Genomic DNA, 21,013 nt, shown 5'->3' on the forward strand with positions numbered 1-21,013 from the left:
AACTTCAGAGAACTGCTTCCTCACCCCTGGGACACAGGAACAAAGTATTATAGGTGGGCATCAAACCAAAGAACTAGACAACACCAGCTTAGGTGCAACCTGGAATTCTATTTACTGTAAATTCACACAGAATTTATACCACAAAAAATCAGGTAAGAGCTTGATCGCATGATCCTAAACAATGCAAACTGTAAACAGTAATATAATCAGTGCATCTAATGAAGAGCTAGAAGCTGACAGTAACCTAAATAAACAGTGATTTAATTACCAGTCAGTTAACCAACAGCCAGGCACCCAGGTTAGTCAGGGTGTCCACCTCAGACAGTCTGGCACCTATATAGGAATACATTACACATGCTGTCTTTCAGGTGTTTGGCTTTCAATTGTTTCAGGTGTTTGACCCTGATGAAGTCACGTGTACCCGTGACGCAACGCGTTGGCACGCCCTGACGACACTTCCGGTACGCGGTGACGTCACTTCCGACGTACGCGCCATATTGGGACTCCAGGTACACCCGCAGTACCAGGACTACATGAGGACTTGCTATATGCTTTCAATCTATTGTGGAAATGTGAGTAGGAATTCTGTATCTATATTTTATAATAAACATTACAGTATCACGCTATGGGAAGTTTCTGTTTGTGTCTCTCAGCATCGCCTGGTGGTATACTACTACCATTAACAGCGGCTGGAGGTGGCTTTGGAATACAGTATTTGAGGTGGAATCTACTGTGGATCTGAGACCGGCTGACATCTGAGAGTTATACCCTATATATTATCAAGGCGTATTGGCCCTTGTGGTCAATGCGGGGAGGTGAGGAGGCACTCAGACCATTGTAGGATTGTGGCACCAGTGGCACTCTCACGTTTTGAAGAATCACAGTTTTGTTTGAAGTGGACTGTATTTATTCACTTTATCACTTGCTGCAGTGTGTTGTCCCTTTGCATGATTATATATACAAACCATCATAGATATATGGTCACGTTTTTTTCCCCATAGGGGATTGGTAGGGGGTCATCCTTGCATGCATGTTTATTTGTGTTATATATTATTTTATGTACTAGTTTAGGGTTATGTCCATTTATATAATGGCATTTGTTTAGCGCTGCACCAATTTTATATATTTTGGCTTTCAATTGTGTTATCTGTCCACTAGAAAAGTCATCATAAGACAAAACTCATACAATGTTCCAGTAGTTTGAAAATGTAGAATTAATTTATCTTCATAGATTTCTTGAGGGAGATTGTTGATAAATATTTCTGTCCCAAGTGGAGGAGCTTCTCCAACACAGTCCACAGGAGGGCTCCATATTTCCTCTGACCTTTAACTGGTACAAGATTAATATTACACCTTTCCATCCACTCCAGAAGGGAAGTTTTATTGTCTTTATTCAGAGAATGAGTCCAGGCCTTGCTCTCAGCGTTCATCATGTTATTATTCACCATCACAGACTAATCTGCTCTCTCTATGTGACTAGAGGCTGAATTGAGCTCTTTTCCATGCTCTGACCAAGAGAAGCAGACAAAATCCCAGGTCTCCTTCATGGGCCATAATCAGTGGGTAGAAAGCTAGCCCCTAGTCCCCTCCAATATCCCCTGCTTGGTTGGGTCTGTCACAGGGAGATTTACTTAAACTGGTGCAAACAGAATCTGGTGCAGCAGTTCAAAGTAACCAATCAGCTTCAATTTGTTTTGTCAAATCTTAACTAAACAAGCTGAAGTTGATTAGTTTTGCCCAAATGCACCAGATTCTATGTGCTCCAGTTTTAGTAAGTCTCCCTCAGTGTACCTTGAATTCACACTGTGAAACACTATTTGTATTGCATCAATGAATGTGGAAATAATGCCTGTTCTTGTCTGAAGTTTGAGTTTTCGTAGGACTGCATAGTTCTGAGTGAGGTCTAGTTGATGCTGAGCTCCTCTTTTGAGCTGGCTGAAAATTTCTGATGCTTTATGAAAAGAAGACCTGGTTTTTCGAGGTGAAACAATGTTTCTATGATTTCAGTGTTGTGACTTTTGTAGCTGGGGGATGAAAATGCCAAGTACTTGGAAACACACAAGCAGGGGCGGACTGACAACTCATGGGGCCCCGGGCAATAGGGGATCATGGGGCCCCTGTGTCCTTGCCCAAACTCAAAAAAGCCTATGAAAAAGGTACCAGGGGCATCTCATGGGGCCCCCTACTGACCCCGGGCCCTCGGGCAGTGCCCGAGTTTCCAAATGGTCAGTCCGCCCCTGCACACAAGGCACACAAGCTGTGGCTATACAGTAAAGGGCAGGGTGCTGCATGGGATGGCAGCCTCTAGAAGAGAAGATGAGGGTCAGGGAAGCAGGAAGGCAGGAGTTATGGTGTTATGCCCTTAATTCTGGCACCAGGGTTCTGTTTCTATCAATAGAGTCCGTAGACAAGCAACCTTTTGTGAACACAACATTGCCTTTGTGTTAAGGTTATCGCTTTTTATTTTTCATGGAAAAAGTAAATCTTTATGATCTTTGTGGTTTTATGCTGATTGTATATGGGCTATTCTGCCACTAGAGACCAATCAGAAGCAGCAGGATTACTAAAAGGCTGCCTGTGGGTCCCTATAGAATTGCTACCTTTGTAGACACAAGCAAGCAGTGAGATGTCACTCTGTGGCTGGCCCAAATGCTCTTCAATTTCAATTGCTAGAGATGGGAGCAACATCTTACAGTCCTACTGCTGGTGATTTGACAAACTGTGTGCGTCAGGATAGCTAGCAGCAGAATCACCCATGTGTCATTAGCAGGGGCGGACTGACCATTCAAGCACTCGGGCACCGCCCGAGGGCCCGGGGTCAGTAGGGGTCCCCATGAAATGCCCCTGGTACCTTTTTTATAGGCTTTTTTGGGTGTGCTTTGAGTGTGGGCAAGGACACAGGGGCCCCATGATCCCCTATTGCCCGGGGGCCCCATGAGTTGTCAGTCCGCCCCTGGTCATTAGACTTACTACCAATGGATAGGTGATTCCAGGCAACATGCCTCACTGTATATAAATTTTTAAAGACAATATTTTTTTAAGATTCCTAACCTGGAGATCCTGCCAGTAACATCACTCCCTGTTGCAGGCTGCAACACTAAGCTGTTGCCTCTCAGTTAGCAACAATGTTTTTAACCTGCCATGGAAGCACCTTCAGGTGGCTACTGGGCCGACTACCTAAAATACCTAATAAGCAGCCCAACAAAGTGAAGGAGCTTGCAGTGCAGGCTGACAATGCTGCTGCCAATCTGTCAGCATAAAACAGGAAATGCTGATACTGACAGAATCTCCAGGTAAGAGCCTTTGTAAAATATTCATTAAAAAAAATTTGCTCCAAAAAAAATTGTATTCTCTTAGATATGGTGCCAAACATATTAAAACATAAATTTGGGGTTTATGTGTTTAATGTGCAGTTATTAGCCAACGCAAAGTATAGGTAACTCCAGGAGACTGGAATGAATGGTGATGCTGCAGATATGCTAGTTAGTCATGTTCTCTGTAGGCTGGAAAACAAGCAGAAGATCCACACATGTGTACACAGAAAAAAAAATGGAAAAAGGGGACTGGAACAATTCTGCAAACTGATCTGAAATTTTAATAGTAAAACATTTATGGAAACAATGAGTCTTTTTCTTGAAATGTACTCCCTCAGGGAGATAATGCACATTATCTAAAATAAATTGTTCTCTAAGCAGTAAACACAAACTTTCCAGTGTAAGTGTTATGTAAATTGGAAACAATGTTCATCTCCTTGAAATAACCTGCTCACAAATATAAATTACAATGTTGGTGTCAGCTTTGGTAACGCTTTAGTGAAAATACAAGGTGTGTTAGAGGGGAAAGGAGCCAAGAAACATGTCAAGTTAACTGCTTCATAGCAAAAGCTGGTACTCAGGCCAAGATGAGAATTGTAAGTCCAGTAGATCTATAGTTCTATAAGTAATAGCTACCCTATGCCATGGTCATTTTTGTGTATATCAGTGATTTTTTTGCATGCTTATTGTGGCACTGGTACATGGGCACGTTTATGGCAATATTTTGGATGGTTATGATTTGAAAAGCCAGAAGGAAAAGAAAGCATCTAAAATGCATGCAAAAGTGATGGAGAAGGAACAAGTAGAGGGTTAACAGTCAGAATTTTTGCTAATGAGAAGTCTGCATTTTGGATTAAAGCTGAATTCCAGGCAGATAAAAAAAACACCAATTAATGCAATTATGAAGTTTGTTAAAAATAAATCAATGAACGTATTTTAAAAATGCAACTAGTATAAATGCTCAAATTTTCCCTAATTTCCACTTATTGTAATTCCCTGCATAGCGAAACATGAACTAGAAGAGGGTAGAGCTGCTCTTGGAGCCAGTCTGGTATACTGCATTCACATATGTTGGCAATGAACATGCTAACAGCAGAAGGGAAACAAGGGGAGGCCTCATCAAGTTATTCGGTTCCTGCTCCTTTACTCTTCAATCAAAGGTAGGAGGTATGGAGGTGTCAAGGCTGTTTTTCTTCAATGAAACAGAGAAAAATCAGGCCACCATGCTTGCTGCACTGTGTAAATCTCAATGCTGAATAGATTGAAATATAAATATTTTGGTATTTAAAGTGTTGTAAGCCAAGGGTATATTAAGCTGTTATCTAGAGTTTTTCTTTACCAGTTAAAAGTTTGTTGGATTGCAGTTCAAGGTAATATGGCTGCCGGCGTTTCATTCTGCCTATGCTAGTTACTTGACTGTCATGGTGACCCTCTTACTTTAACCCTCAATTTACACTAGTGCCATTTTACAGGCTGCAGCACAGCAGCCAATGCATTTGAATGGGTCACAAAACGCAGGGAAAAGGTTCCTACACCTTTCCAGAAATCGCAGCCAGCACTGGGAACCACACCACAGTGAGGTTCTTAGTGCAGATGCAATTTCCAGTGCTAGCAGTGTGCTATTAAAACTAATGGAACCTGCCCGCAGGTCCTGTGTTTTGTGTGCAGGTGGTTGTAGCTGTGGGATGAAGTGTGGGTTCTGCAGCAGCTTCCACCCGCACTAGTGAGAACCGAGCCTTATACTTTGAGCAACTTAAATAGAAGAGGTATGCAGGTAAGAACTTCTGATTTTGCTCATCTGCACACTAGATCTGGTCAGTGAGAAAATATTTGAAACCAGAGGATCAGCTAAACAACCAGCCAATGTGCACTTTCAGAAGAAGATAAGAAATGGCAGCCCCTGTATTTCCATCACTTTATTTAAGAAAATGATTCAAATAAAAAAATATTTATATATACCCTAAGACCCTAAATGTATATGAAGAGGCCCCATAGCCAAACCATTAAAGGGTCTCCCTAGGGAAATTCCTCTTGGAAATATTAGTTTCCACTGCAGTTTTATAAAGGTCCCTAAACTTTGTATACAGTATATGAATGAACTCCAAATGTATTTGTCAAATGCTATCGCTACCTGCATAAATCATTGTGCAGCCAGACAAGTCTTGCCACTTGCGTGGTCAACTATGCCTACGGTTATGCCCTTGCCTGCAAAGCAAAACGTAAGGAAAATAAAAACAGGAGTCACTTATTCTTTCTCTTAGCCTTCTCTGTCGTTTCAGCAGTCAGGTCAACTGCTCAAGGTACAGCTGTAGTACAAAGATTGATGGGAATTTAACATAGAGAATGACTCAAGGTAATTGTGCAAAACACACTAGGGTTGATTTACTAAAGAAGTAGTTAAAGTTTACTTAGCAAAGTGAAAGTTCAGTTAGGTTAATAAATAATAAAAAGCAGTGTTGACTTGAAATACCTGTTAGTATACAGCAGTAAAAAAAAACAAGATTTTGCCTTGTACATGATGGGATGATTAAATGGAACAGAACTTCTTTTTATCCACAAAGGCTACATGAACATTCTCCACTCTTTTAGCAAATTAACTGCACTAAGTAAGGTAAGCGTGTTCTGTGAGTGTATATATAGATAAAATCTGTTTACGTGATTTTTACTGCCATTCATCTTAAGGTAGCATTATTTTCTTCCAATATGCACACTCACCACTAATTCCACCTTTTTAAAGTGGCGAAAACAACACTAGTCTCAGTGATGTGACATATGGTAGACATCTTCTCCCTCCAGCTATGAATAAAAAATGCTTCGATAACTCTTATTTAGCAGGGATCCTGCTGTGAAATAGAATGGCTTGAGACAAATAGAAGATTGCCTATTCTATAATTTCAAATACCCCATGCAGCGTTGCCAGGCCTCGTCTTATATTCGTTTTAGCTACACAACAGGGCTGAGCTGACATCTCTTCTGCTTGATCGCGGTGCTGGAGTTCAGTGGGTCACAATACACACAAATTCATCAGAACTGAACAAAAATGAAAAATAGCATGAAATATGCTTCACTTAGTGCTAGCTGCCATTCAGATAACTGCATTGAAATCGATTGTAGGGAAAGGCCAACGTCTAGATTATATACACATATAAATAAGGAAAGAGAGAGATAAATGCATAGATATTGTGATGACTGGCCTCTCAAATCCCAACTAGTTCAGAAGTTTCTTGCTCTGGGACACTGAACGTAAGCATATTGAGGGTGAACATCTCCGGGACAGGTAAACGTTTTACAGCAGTTATCCTTTTACAGTTAATCTTTTACACACCCACATAATAGCTGCCACCACATGTTTTATCAGAAATATACACCAATTAAAGTGGTCGTAAAGGCTCAAGGTTTTTTATCTTCATGCATTCTGTGCATGAAGGTAAAAAACTTTCTCTGTGCAGCATCCCCCCAGCCCTCCCTAATACTCACCTAAGCCCCCCCTTGATCCAGTGATGTGCACTGGAGTATCAGCTATCCCAGGACTTTCTCTCCTCATTGGCTGAGACAGCATCGGGAGCCATTGGCTCCCACTACTTTCAATCACAGCCAGTGAGCCAATGAGAAGACAGAGGGGGTGGCCTGGAGCCATGGCTCCATGTGTGAATGGAAACACGGAGCAGTGGCTGGGGAGTGCGCATGCTTGGGTACCCCCATAGGAAGCTGCTTGCTGTGGGGCACCCGACAGGAGGTAGGGGCCAAGAGCACCGTTGGGGGACCCAAGAAGTGGAGGACCTGGACTGCTCTGTGCAAAACCACTGCACACATCAGGTAAGTACAGACATATTTGTTGTGTTTTTTTTTTTTTGTAATTAAGCCTTTAGAATCACTTTACAGCACCTGCTGTTGCAATTCTGTCCTTTTAAAATAAATAGATGCATTAATCGCTGCCACAATTTACCTTGTCTTGCGGCTGAAATGATGAGAGGACTTCCCTTGCGACTAAGTGCTCAACACCCCTGAGGATGGTAACAGGGAATGCTGAGCCCAAAGAAGCAGGGCTTGCCAGCTGTTCTGAAGACAGGTAGTGCTGTAGCTGTGGAACTTCTCTGGATGGGAACCAGATGATGAGAGCACCTGGTCCTTTAGAAGAGTACTGGATTATGCGGCCAGGCACAGCAGAAGGTAAGTCACAGTAGGCAGGCAAGACAGGAGACAAAATCAGGAATTATTATAGGTACTTATATAGCGCCGTCAATTTACGCAGCGCTTTACATATATATATTTTACATTCACATCAGTCCCTAACCCTCAAGGGGTGTACAATCTAAAGTCCCTAACTTACATTCCTACACATATTAGAGACAATTTAGACAGGATCCAATTAACCTACCAGCATGTCTTTGGAGTGTGGGAGGAAACCTGAGTACCCGGAGGAAACCCACGCAGGAACAGGGAGAAAATGCAAACTCCAGGCAGGTGGTGCTGTGGCTGGGATTCGAACCAACAACCTTAGTACTGCCAGGTGGAAGAGCTAACCATTTAGTCACTGTGCTGAATGAGTGCAACAGTAGTCAGCAGAGGAGAGATCAGGAGCTAGCCGAGGTCATACACAGGAAGCAGGCAGAAGCAGATCCGTGAAGTGAGTTGAGGTCAGAGCCAGGAGAGAAGCAATGATAGTCCAGTAGCCAACCAGGTCAGTAAGGGGAAGTCAGAAGCATAAGCACACAGAAAACAAAAGCAACAAGGAGCTGAAGATCAGTCAGCAAAGTCTGTGAACAACTGTCATCCTTATAAAGGCCAGAGGGTACCAAGATCTATCACACATGACATGCGTCAGTACACACAAACGTGCACCGCAAATTAACACGAACGAACGTGTGCCAGCAGATGGTCGTGACCATGCTGAATATTCGCAAGCATGCCAGGCCTTCGAGCCAATCTTCTCCAGCTTATCCCCTGACACATGCCCAGACAGGAATAACAGAATTTAAAATATAGCAGCTCCCTAAAAGTGCAGAAGTTTTTTTTTTAATATGTAATTAGAACATTCAGAGATTCAGCTTAACGATTTTAAATCTACTTTTAATGTAAAGAAAAATGGTGCAAGAAAATATGTAGAGAACAAATATTACAAAACAAACAGGCAACAGTAATATAAACAGTATTACAAATGAACAATACTTACAAAGTTTACCTGGCCTTTATCCAGTTTGCTTGCAGAGTAAGTCCAAACTGATATATCAGATCCACTGGCTCTCACAAATTAACATTTAGATTTCCTTCAAAGTTTTGAAGTATTCTATACAGTGAGGAACAGAAGTATTTGAACACCCTGCGATTTTGCATGTTCTCTCACTTAGAAATCATGGAGGGGTCTGAAATTCACATTGTAGGTGCATTCCCACTCTGAGAGACAGAATTTTTAAAAAAAATTCAGGAAATCACATTGTATGATTTTTAAAGAATTTGTCTTGCACTGCTGAACATAAGTATTTGAACACCTGAGAAAAAGCAAGAATTTTGGCTCTCAAAGACCTGTTACTGTGCCTTTAAAAAGTCCACCTCTACTCCACTGATTAATCTAACTTAGTAGCACCTGTCTGAGCTCTTTAAAGACACCTGTCCACTCCACAGTCAGTCAGATGCCAACTACTACCATGGGCAAGACCAAAGAGCTGTCAAAAGACACCAGAGACAAAATTATGGACCCCCACAAGGCTGGAAAGGGCTATGGAGCAATTGCCAAGCAGCTTGGTGAAAATATATCAACTGTTGGAGCAATTGTTAGAAAATGGAAGAGGCTAAAGACGACTATCATTCTTCCTCGTACTGGGGCTCCATGCAAGATCTCACCGCATGGGGTATCACTGATGATAAGAAAGGTGAGGAATCAGCCCAGAACTACAAGGGAGGAGCTGGTCAATGACATGAAGAGAGCTGGGACCACAGTTTCAAAGGTCACTGTCAGTAGAACACTACGCCGTCATGGTTTCAAATCATGCATTGCATGGAAGTTTCCCCTGCTCAAGCCATCACATGTCCAGGCCCGTCTGAAGTTTGTCAATGACCATCTGGATGATCCAGAAGAGGCATGGGAGAAAGTCATGTGGTCAGATGAGACCAAAATAGAACTTTTTGGTCTAAACTTCACTCGTCGTGTTTGGAGGAAAAAGGATGAGTTGCATCCCAAGAACACCGTCCCTACTGTGAAGCATGGGGGTGGTAACATCATGCTTTGGGGGTGCTTTTCTGCGAAGGGGACAGGACGACTGTACTGTATTAAGGAGAGGATGAATGAGGCCATTTATTGTGAGATTTTGAGCAACAACCTCCTTTCCTCAGTCAGAGCATTGAAGATGGGTCGTGGCTGGGTCTTCCAACATGACAACGACCTGAAGCACACAGCCGGAATAACCAAGCAGTGGCTCCGTAAGAAGCATATCAAGGTTCTGGAGTGGCCTAGCCAGTCTCCAGACCTAAATCCAATAGAACATCTTTGGAGGGAGCTGACACTCCGTGTTGCTCAGCGACAGCTCTGAAACCTGACAGATATAGAGGAGATCTGTGTGGAGGAGTGGGCCAAAATCCCTGTTGCAGTGTGTGCAAACCTGGTAAAGAACTACAGGAAATGTTTGACCTCTGTAATTGCAAACAAAGGCTTCTGTACCAAATATTAACACTGATTTTCTCAGGTGTTCAAATACTTATGTTCAGCAGTGCAAGACAAATTCTTTAAAAATCATACAATGTGATATCCTGAATTTCTTTTTTTTTTAATTCTGTATCTCAGAGTGCGAATGAACCTACAATGTGAATTTCAGACCCCTCCATGATTTGGGAGAACTTGCAAAATCGCAGGGTGTTCAAATACTTCTGTTCCTCACTGTATCTGAGAGGATAGACTTAGGAAATACTTAGAACTTGCTTCCCTCTGAGCAATGGCTATCTTAAGTTTAATTGTAATTCTTCCTTTCAAAGTTATCCGCACTTGGAGAGCCCCTTTTTGGAGACTTATTCTAATGATGGTGGATACAAGTGTGAATGGAAACTTCAACCTAGTCAAGAGGATACGGTACAATGTCACTCTAAGAAATGTGAAATTGGCGGCTACGGCTATTAGACCAACCCAATATAAATGGGCGAATCGTGAGCCGCATGTGGTCCTGATGAAGCAACACTTACATGTTAGCGATACATCTAGTGACGTCATGTAGGTAGGGAGACATGGGAGCCTGATCCATCCATCGAGTGGCAACTCTTAGGAAGGAGCAATAATATTGCACAGTAGACAGCAAGTGTATGGGGGGAAGGAACGATGTGCCAGAAGTGCAGTAAGATGGGATGCCATATAGTGTCTACAACTAAGCAGACAACTAATGCTACAAAAGCCCTCTTCCCATATGGACTATCATTTTACAGGGTTGAGCTGGGACTAGTGATAAGGGTGGATACACTGTGTTACTTATCCATTGTCTGAGTGATTGCCTGATCTTAAGGTTGATGTACATACTTGATTCCTGCTAAGCACTTCCCTACTTACTTGCCACAATACCAGTATATCAGTAATGCAAGTACAAAGGTCTAGCAGACTAGGTTACAGTAGTGTGTCATTGGTTAAGGTCAGAATATTTTGCATAACAAGTACAATATATGTTATAGTACCACTTCCCAAGGTCTAGAAAGTCTGACAGTTTGTTTTCTTTAAAAAGCAGTCACAGCCATAGTAAAAAGAAAAAAACCTGTCCACTTGATGACCTGATGACCCAGCCAGTAACTGTCTTCCTGTCCTATGTTAGCAATGGTCCCTTACTGTAACTGCATAGAAGTGTTGTAGCATTGTTACGCTAGGAGAGTTAGTGTTTTAGCAATAAATAACACCTCTGCCTTTCTGCTTCTCCATAACATAGTAAGAAGATATAGTCCACAGAGAGAGAACTGGAAACAATGCTAGCCAATAACAATGCAGCAGAGGAAAAGAGCACAGTAAATGCTCATATCACAAAGATTTCTAGCAGAATCAAAAAGGTTTATTTTTTGCACTTAACAAACAGATATAACAAAATGATTTCAATTGTATAATAAACAAACAAGTTGTTAATAATATATATTGGAAGCTGAAAACTATTTGTTTAAATATAAAATATTTGATATGCTATGCATAATTCACAAAACAAGAAAGTAAATGGTATTGCTCCTTTAAAAGTCAGTGCTTTTTTCATATAGTCCCTCGGCGGCTCAGAGACAGAAGCTTTTATTCTGTAAGGGCAAATTCAATTAAACAGACTTGTCTATATTCAGATGGAAAATCCTCTCCTTTATGTCTTGGACTCTTTTACATACATTGACAATATAGAATTAGATAATAGCTGACAGAGAACACCTAGATGACATATGAGGTGGCAGAATTTTCTACTACTTGATGGATCTACAAATATCGCATTGCTTTTATCTGTGCTATTGAACTGGCTCAAATTCAACAATAGTCTGGCTTCCTAAGGGAGAATGTGCAACATGATCAGTTCTCCAGCTTGTACTGCTGTATTGATTGACCACTCAGAAAACATCAATAGGTGCAAGTGTCTTCCCAAAATATCTCGGAGGATGAATGTCTAATGATGTACAAGGACATCTAACTCCTCTTAGGTAATTCAAGGTGTCTCTGGATAACGACATGCTTGCAGTGAAGAAATAGCCTAGGAAGTCGAGTCAAGTTCTCTGTGCTTCTCTTCAAATCGATAGAAATGACAAGATTCACAATGGGAGCTTCAATGCATTAACATTTAAGTGTGAGCATAGCTGCCAGAGCATTTATGGAACGATATTAAAATATGATCTTTTTTTTTTTAATAGTCAGTCCACCTAAAATTGATATTTTAGGTACTGGAGTGCCAACTGAGACATTTTACCTTTGAAGGTTCCCATTTTGCCATTGCAAAGTTTCACTACCCCTAACACATTCTCCTTAATGTAGAATAATTAAAAATCCAACACCAATTCAGACCTTATTCAAGCTGCAGCAGATTACTGAGATCAGGTACAATGGTTTGATATTGGAGTCCCAAAAGACATAAAAAGGGGAGAGGGGGTGGTTCAACAAGAGTCATTTGCTATGGAATGTATGTGGCATCATCCAATATATGCCAGCTTACCTAAAGTAATGTGTGATTTCCTGTTTTTGAGTCTATCCAACCAAATTTAATTGTATATCAAATTCGCAGTGAACCATATGCAGAGTAGTATTTACTGCACATGTGCACACATTTAAGCATTAGCCAAAATATAGTATTGCTTATGCTAGTAATTGAAATAGAAATTCTAATAAAGTACCTATACATACACTTACATTTTTCTGAGGCTGAATAGTATATTGAAAGTTTTTACATTAAATGTACAGTAGCTTGGCAGTTTATTGCCTAATGAGACAGTCTGTCAGGAAGGTCCAACTCATGACCATGCTCAAAGTTCTGCTTGTGAGAATATTGCTGCTAGTAGTTCCACACTTAAGGTTGCAGCTGCACGTATGCATGAACATGAATGAGCATGCACATCTGCCACTGGCATTGGCTCTAATCACTCTACTTAAAGCCCAATGAGCTGGTTTGTGTCCTGATTTTCCTTCTGCCTGTTTTCCTTTTGGTACCTTTGCTGCCCATCTGAGCTCAAGCTTGACATGGACTTTGACTTTGCTTCCGTTTTCCATATTTGTACCTTTGATATCTGTCTGTAGCTGATTCCTGCTTGCAGGACTACAATTTTGCTTCCCAACTGTACCAACATTTTTCAGAGATCTGGTCTGAACCTATCCAACAGCTCTGCCAGACTGCTTCCAAATCACCCAGTGTATTCAGAAACAATGCAGGCACCCTTGCTACTCCTTGCCCTGCTATGCCCTGTTACCAACTTCAGAGGATATTGGACAGGAGTTGTAACAGAAGCCCTCTTATCATCTTGGCCTCCAATAGATATTACATATTACATAAGTACAGTCACTTTTAAATTTGTATACATTTTTTCTGAAAAATGTTATCCTGTGCATTGTTATAACACATAATCCATAAGGGCTACATTATTTGGATGTTCAAGGCACATGGCAAATTAGGACTGCACCATACACATTGAAAATCAGCATATGATTAACTAGAAAGGTGAAGGAATTATTGGCACTAAGCAATACAATGTGCGTTCACACGTATAAAAAGAAATTTCTCTGCGCTCAGGAAAACAAGTCTCAAATCAATAATGTGCCAGATCAATATTAAATTTGTATCTTAGTGACTTCTTCAATTAAAATTGGGTACATGAAAGACACAAAACAAATTCATATAAAATGTAACACATAACCATAATATATGAAACAACACCTGATAAATAGTATATAATGTCCCCTTATATAAAGTGCAATTCTTCAAATGAAACTCACCCTGTATTATTGACCACCTATCTTTAGTATGGTCAACAGTGCTTGTGGGACAGATCCCTTTGTCATCCGTTTCTTTTAATCTCCCAAAACCGTACAGCTTGGAAAGACATACTGTATGTTCTCAAAAAAGAAGAGCAGGTCCCATAGCCTAAAACCGCACTAATAAATTTATTAAATATAACAAATACACTTACATAAAACAATTCCCTATCAACCATCACCCAGCATATTCAGCTTGTGTATAGGTGGCAAGATGGTCGCTATCCATGTCCGACGCCAGAACTTTGGATGTGCTCCACTGATCTGAAACCACCGGAAGAGCATCACTAAGCCTCGACGCGTTTCAACCTTAACTGGTCATCCTCGGGAAGCTTGGTTACAGCCATCTTAGGTCTTGATATATAACCCCCTGGATTTAACCCTTTATTCCTTTAGCCAATTACACTGCATTAATACCGCTGAATATACTTGGTGTTGCTTTACAAATGTAATACATGGTTATCATTTATGGATTAACGTTACTACTGGCACCCTTCAACCTACCCACTTTAAAATATACAATAAAGACGAAGAATTTACATATTTTACAGTAGATTGTTTGTGGAAAGAACCTGATACAAGGAGTATTTTTTCACACGTTATACCAGGGGTTAAGTGAAACCTATAGTGATATTCTAAGGGATATCAAATTATACATTTTAGACTTACCAGTAACCAATGATTCTATTCTAGAGAAAGTTACCAAAGCAGCCTGAGTAGAAGCAGAGAGGGAAGTCAGAGTGAGTGGCACTCCACTCATGCTTCACTTGTAGAATTAACTGCAGGTTGCTGCCCTTGCAAAAAAATGTGCAATCTTGAATGCAGGCAAGTGCATTGAGAAAGTCTGAGGATGGTCTAGCAAGGCTGTCAGATAATAATAATAATAATATCATAATAATAAAAGCAGGAATATTCAGAGATATAAACAATGTGTGAACCAATGAAAAGAAAAATGTAGGTGTTGCTTTAACTGTGGAGAATAAGGTCATATGGCATGAGGGTGAATAAAAAGAGAAAAGCTTCTGGGAAACAAGACTTGGACACAGGTGCAGGACAACCTTACCTACTATGATAAAGAGTCCCAAGTGACTGCAGAACCTAAAGAAATCCTTCACTGACTTTGCCACTGTGAGTCAAACTAATAGGGAGCAAATGCTTGCTCACTTGCAGTTTAGGAGGGGTACCCACAAAAGTACCTAAGAATTGTGGCTGCAAGCTGGGTTTTCATCACCAGAAACAAACTGCAATTCAAATGCAAATGGTTTTGTTGTAATGGGTGGAATTGGATTTAAAAATTGAAAATCGAAGTGAAAATAGGGTAACAATCCTTGTCCCAATGCTATTGAGTGAAACAATGTGTATAAAAAAAAATGTAAATCAAGTGCATTAGTAGGCCTTGTGCTGTCTTCTTTAACTAAGAATAATGAGTTGGTATGAAATATATACATTAGTATCAAAACCATCAAACTCCATAAAAGAGAAAAATGTACCATATTTTAATAGTTGAACTAGATGGACCTGTGTCTTTTTGTCAACTGGACTAACTATGAAACTGTGCAATATTCATTCCTGGCCTGCGGAAGGAACAGTGCTGTTTGAGCCATTAGTACCCAGCCTTTGGGTTTAGAAATATTCTAAGCAGTTGTGAATTTACAAATTACAAAGCAGATAACGATTCCTGCTCAGAACACCACCAAGCATACGGTGTACCAAGGACCATGCTGGGTATGATCTACCCAATTTTAGAAGAAATCTCATGAGATGAAATGAAAATTACAAACCAGGCAGAACAAAAAGAAAGAAAAGTTGTATTACTGTCAATGTAAACAAAATCCCAAGTCACACAAGGCCAAAAGTGAAATCCACCAGTGGATTTACAGCATCTCACAGAACAACAGACACTTGCTTGGACAATGTTATATGAGAATCAGAAACTTTTGCAAAAGAAAAGGGGGAAATTGTATTCCTAATTTAAATCTTCAGCTAAACGTGATGTATAAAACACCAGTGCAAAAGTCTTATAACTCCATATCAAAACCCCAGTACCAGGAAGTAAAGGCTTACATACAGAAACTGTTGAAAAGGGGATGGATATGAAAGTCCAAATCTCCTTATTCTTCATCTGTAGTTTGTGTAAGAAAAAAGATGGGAGCTTGAGACTATGTGTAGATTTCAGATAATTAAATAGGAAGACTATTCCTGACAGACACCCCTTGCCACTAGTTCAAGACCAAACAATTTAAGTGGCTACACGTGGTTCTCTATTCTAGACCAGGGAAGTGCTTACCACCAAGGTTTTTTTCTCTGAATAGTGAAGGAATACAACATTTAATACACCCTGCGGCCTACGTGAATGGGTGAGCATTCCTTTTAGCTTGATAAATGCCCCAACAGTATTTCAAAGATGCGTGGAGGAGACACAGGAAGAGCTAAGAAATTAACCATTTTCTGTTTGCCCAAAGCAGATATACTGCAACAGGGCTGCGCAGAGTCACATATATAAACATGATTCTGCACTTCCTGGTATTAGGTGCACATGCATGCTGCTTCTGATGTGATTGGCCACAGCAGAAGCGAATCAGCAGGTGCAGGCCCGCTGATCATCTAAGAGACTGACAATACACAGCTCTGCCTATATAAACAAGGAAGAGCTGTGTTTTGTCAGTGGCAGTGTTTTGTCAGTGGCAGTGTACTGGATTCTCTTCCCCTGCAAGCAAGCAGGGAAAGAAAATTCAGCACACAACCTAGTGAAAACCGCACACACAGTAAACATTACACATGGCTAGGCACACAGTTAACCCATTGATCAGTGCATATTTTTAGCACTGATCACTGTATTAGTGTCACTGGCTCCCACAAAGTGTCAGTTATTGTGATTGTTGACCACAATTTTGCAGTCCTGCTATAAGTCGCCAATTGCCGCCATTACTAGTATAAAAAAAGTCCAGTAAATGTACAATAGTTTGTAGACACTATGCAGTCCAGGATGAAGAACAGTTTACAAATCTGATCGTGCCACAGACTATTTCTGCTGTATGGAAAGGAGGCAGGTCAGTGGTAGATGAGGAAGGTCTCCAGTCACAAGCTCTACAACCAGAAGTTACAGATGCAAATCATTTTCGAAATGTTTAAATTTAGGAAATCATCACAAAGGATAAACTTTGTGCTGCCCAGCTTCGACACAAGGCATTCATGCTATCTTTGACCTTAAGAATAGAAATACTGAACCCATGCAAGTCGACAAGAGATGCCTAGAAAGAAAAAGAAAACAACTCATGCATGACTAGAATAAAGTGACTGTATAAGATGGCATTTTGTTATGACACAACAAAATGGTTATTCCAGAATAGTTAATTCAGATAGTGCTGAAACACCTACATGATCCATTGTAGAGCAGACAAAGTAAATCAGCATGCAAGAGAGGGATTTTACAGGCCATTCATGCAAAAGCAGATAACTGATTACATCATGAAAATATGTTGTCTGAAACAGAAACACCCAAGAGTGCCAGAGTGGGCGCCTTTGGAGTGCAGTAAATCTAATGCTCCTTTTGAACTTGTCTCAGTGGATTTTCTTCACCTAGAGAAGAGCAGAGGTGGTTATGAATACATATTGGTTATCACTGATCACCTCACTCGCTTTGCACAGGCCTACTCTACATGCAACAAATCAGGTAAAACTAAGAGATTTTCAGTGACTTCATTCCCAGATTTGGCTATCCTGAAAAATTACACCATGATTAGGGCAGAGAATTTGAAAATCAACTTTTCAAAAGGTCAAGATAATTGTCTGGAATAACACATTCTAGAACAATGCCATTCCACCCTCAAAGCAACCCTATTGAAAGATTGAATAGAACACTATTGCAAATGCTTTGTATGTTGGAAGAGGAAAAGAAAGCTCAGTGGAAAGAGTATTTACCACAAACAGTCCATGCATATAATTGTACAGGGCATGAAGCAACCAGCTATGTTCCTTTCTTTCTGTTGTATGGCAGACCACCCTGTTTACCAGTGAATCTGTTATTTGATATGAATGATGAGACAGAGGGAAAAATCACCCCAGCAGTATGCTTAACCAATTCAATACCGGGCAATTTTACACCTTCCTGCCCAGGCCATTTTTCAGGTTTCAGCGCTCTCACACTTTGAATGACAATTGAGCGGTCATACAACATTGTACCCAAACTAAAATTTTATCATTTTCTTCAAACAATTAGAGCTTTCTTTTGGTGGTATTTAATCATCACTGGGGTTTTTATTTTTTGCTAAATTAACAAAACAATACTGAAAATTTTGAAAAAAAAAACACGTTTTTCTTAGTTTCTGTTATAAAAGTTTGCAAATAAATAATTGTTCTTCATAAATTTAGGCCGAGATGTATTCTGCTACATGTCTTTGGTGAAAATAACCCAAATTAGGATGTATTTTTTAGTTTGTAGGAAGGTTATAGAGTTCACAAACTATGGTATAGATCTGAATATTGATCAATCCTGAAGTACTGACAGCCATTCTAATTTCTTGAGGTCCAAGAATGTCAGAATAGCACAGATATCCCCCAAATGACCTCTTTTTGCAAAGTAGACAGTCCGACGTACTTCATAAGAGGCATGGAGAGTTTTTTGAAGTTGTATTTTTTTGTTATAATTTTTCAGAAAATGAAAAAATAAAAAAAATAATTTTCATAATTTTTTTTTTACATACTGTCACCAGTGCAGTACAGCATCATCACATAACTGGCATGGCGGTGATCAGGGACACTGACTGGTGACAGTGTGAAAAAAAAATATATGTATATTTTTTATTATTTTTATTTTAAATTTTTTATTACATTTTTTTTCTTTTTTTAAGATTTTTTTTTTTTATATTTCACTATGTCCAAAGTAGTACAATGTTACCATAGTAACATTGTACTACTTTGGGGAAGTGATCAGTATTTTTTTTTTTTTACACAATTTACTTATAGCAAAGAATTACTTTGCTATAAGCAAGCATTTACCTGAATGACATTGATTCATTCAGGGGTTTTTTTTGGGGTTTTTTTGTGCTTAGCTTTGATTTGGCCACAGATAATCACATGACATGTGCATATGATTAGCTGTGACCATTCACAGCTAGACACTAGTATACAATGGATGGCATGAATGAAGCCATCCATTGTATACAACTGTCATGTGACCTGCTGTGATTGGTCACAGCAGGTCACATGGTACCAGCAACGGGGGCCGGTACTCAGATCTGTCATCGGCCGTGTCCGAGGTACATGGCCGGTGACAGATCGTGCCGCTGCACGGCTCTGCAAGCGCGTGAACTGCACATGTGCGGGAGGACGCCATATGGCGGCCTCCCAGAAAGGTAGTACATTTTTCAGGACGCCATACGGCTATTGGCCGGGCGGCAAATGGTTAAAAATGGGCTATCAAGATGAGAGTAGCTTAATAAAAAGCTGTAAAGCCAAAAGTCCTTTCAGAAAGGTAAAAGGTACTATGACGAAAAGAAGTGGAACTACAGGTTAGAGACCGTGTTCTTGTAAGAAATTTGTCAGAAAGGGGAGGCCCAAAAAAACTCCAAACATACTGGGAAAAGGAAGTGTACAGGGAAGTTGAACAGATAGGGCAAGAGTATATCTACAAAGTTAAACCAAAGAAAAGTAACAAACTAGTAAGAGCGATTCATCACAACTTGCTTTTCCCAGTAAATGATTTGACTTTTGAAAATTTTACACCAAACAAATCAAATAAAAATACCATTAGGCCATTGATAAGAATGAAAAAAAAAAACAATAGCCCAGAGATCTCATTCTGATACATCCGGCAATCAATGCTATGTGTATTGTCCAAATGAGATGCAAAAGTTGCTCTCATCAGAAAAGAGGACTTTGGACCACTGAGCAACAGACCAGGTCTGTTTTTCTTTAGCCCAGGTAAGACACTTCTGACGTTGTTTGATGTTCAGGAGCGGCTTGACAAGAGGAATACGACATTTGAAGCCCATGTCCAGGATCTGTCTGTGTATGGTGACTCTTGATGCACTGACTCCAGCCTCAGTCCACTCCTTGTGAAAATCCCCAACACTTTTGAATGGCCTTTTCCTGACAATCCTCTCCAGGCTGAGGTCATCCCTGCTGCTTGAGTACCTTTTTCTTCCACACTTTTCCCTTCCACATATCTTTCTATTGATGTGCTTTGATACAGCACTTTAGGAACATCCAACTTCTTTTGCAATTACTTTTTGAGGCTTTCCCTCCTTATGTAGGGTGTCAATGATGGTTTTCTGTCAAAGTGTCAGATCAGCAGTCTTTCCCATGATTGTGATTCCTACTGAACTAGACTGAGAGACCATTTAAAGGCTCAGGAACCCTTTGCAGGTGTTGTGGCTTAATTGGCTGATTAGAGTGGGACACTTTGAGCCTAGAATATTGCACCTTTTCACAATATTCTAATTTTCTGAGATTGTGGATTTGGGGTTTTCATGAGCTGTAAGCCATCATCATCACAATTATGACAAATCACGGCTTGAACTATCTTGCTTTGCATGTAATGAGTCTATCTCATATATTAGTTTCACCTTTTTAAGTTGCATTACTGAAATAAATGAACTTTTGCACGATATGCTAATTTGTTAAGTTTCACCTGTATATTGCCAAAAGTAGTGGAACACCCCTCCAAATCATTCAGGTGTTCCAATCACCTCCATGGCCACAGGTGTAAAAAATCAAGCACCTAGACATGCAGACTGCTTCTACAAACATTTTTGAAAGAATGGGTCGCTCTCAGGAGCTCAGTGAATTCAGTCGTGGTATCGTGATATGTTGCCACCTGTGTAATAAGTCCATCTGTAAAATTTCCTTGCTACTAAATGTTCCACGGTCAAGTGGTATTATAGCAAATTGGAAGACACTGAGAACAACAGCAACTTAGCCACAAAATGGTAGGCCACATAAAATGACAGAGTGGGATCAGAGCATGCTGAAGCGCACAGTATGCAGAAGTTGCAAACTGTCTGCAGAGTCAATAGCCAAAGACCTCCAAACTTTGTGTGGCCTTCAGATTAGCACAACAGTGCATAGAGAGCTTCATGGAATGGGTTTCCATGCTGCATTCAAGCCTTACATCACCAAATGCAATGCAAAGTGTCAGATGCAGTGCTGTAAAGCACACCACCACTGGACTCTAGAGCAGTGGAGAAGTGTTCTCTGGAATAACGAATCGTGCTTCTCTGTCTGGCAATCCAATGGACATGACTGGGTTTGG

Source organism: Staurois parvus, unplaced genomic scaffold (assembly GCF_062004578.1).
Source record: "Staurois parvus isolate SC_StPar_1 unplaced genomic scaffold, SC_StPar_1.0 ptg000454l, whole genome shotgun sequence".
Lineage (NCBI taxonomy): Eukaryota > Metazoa > Chordata > Amphibia > Anura > Ranidae > Staurois > Staurois parvus.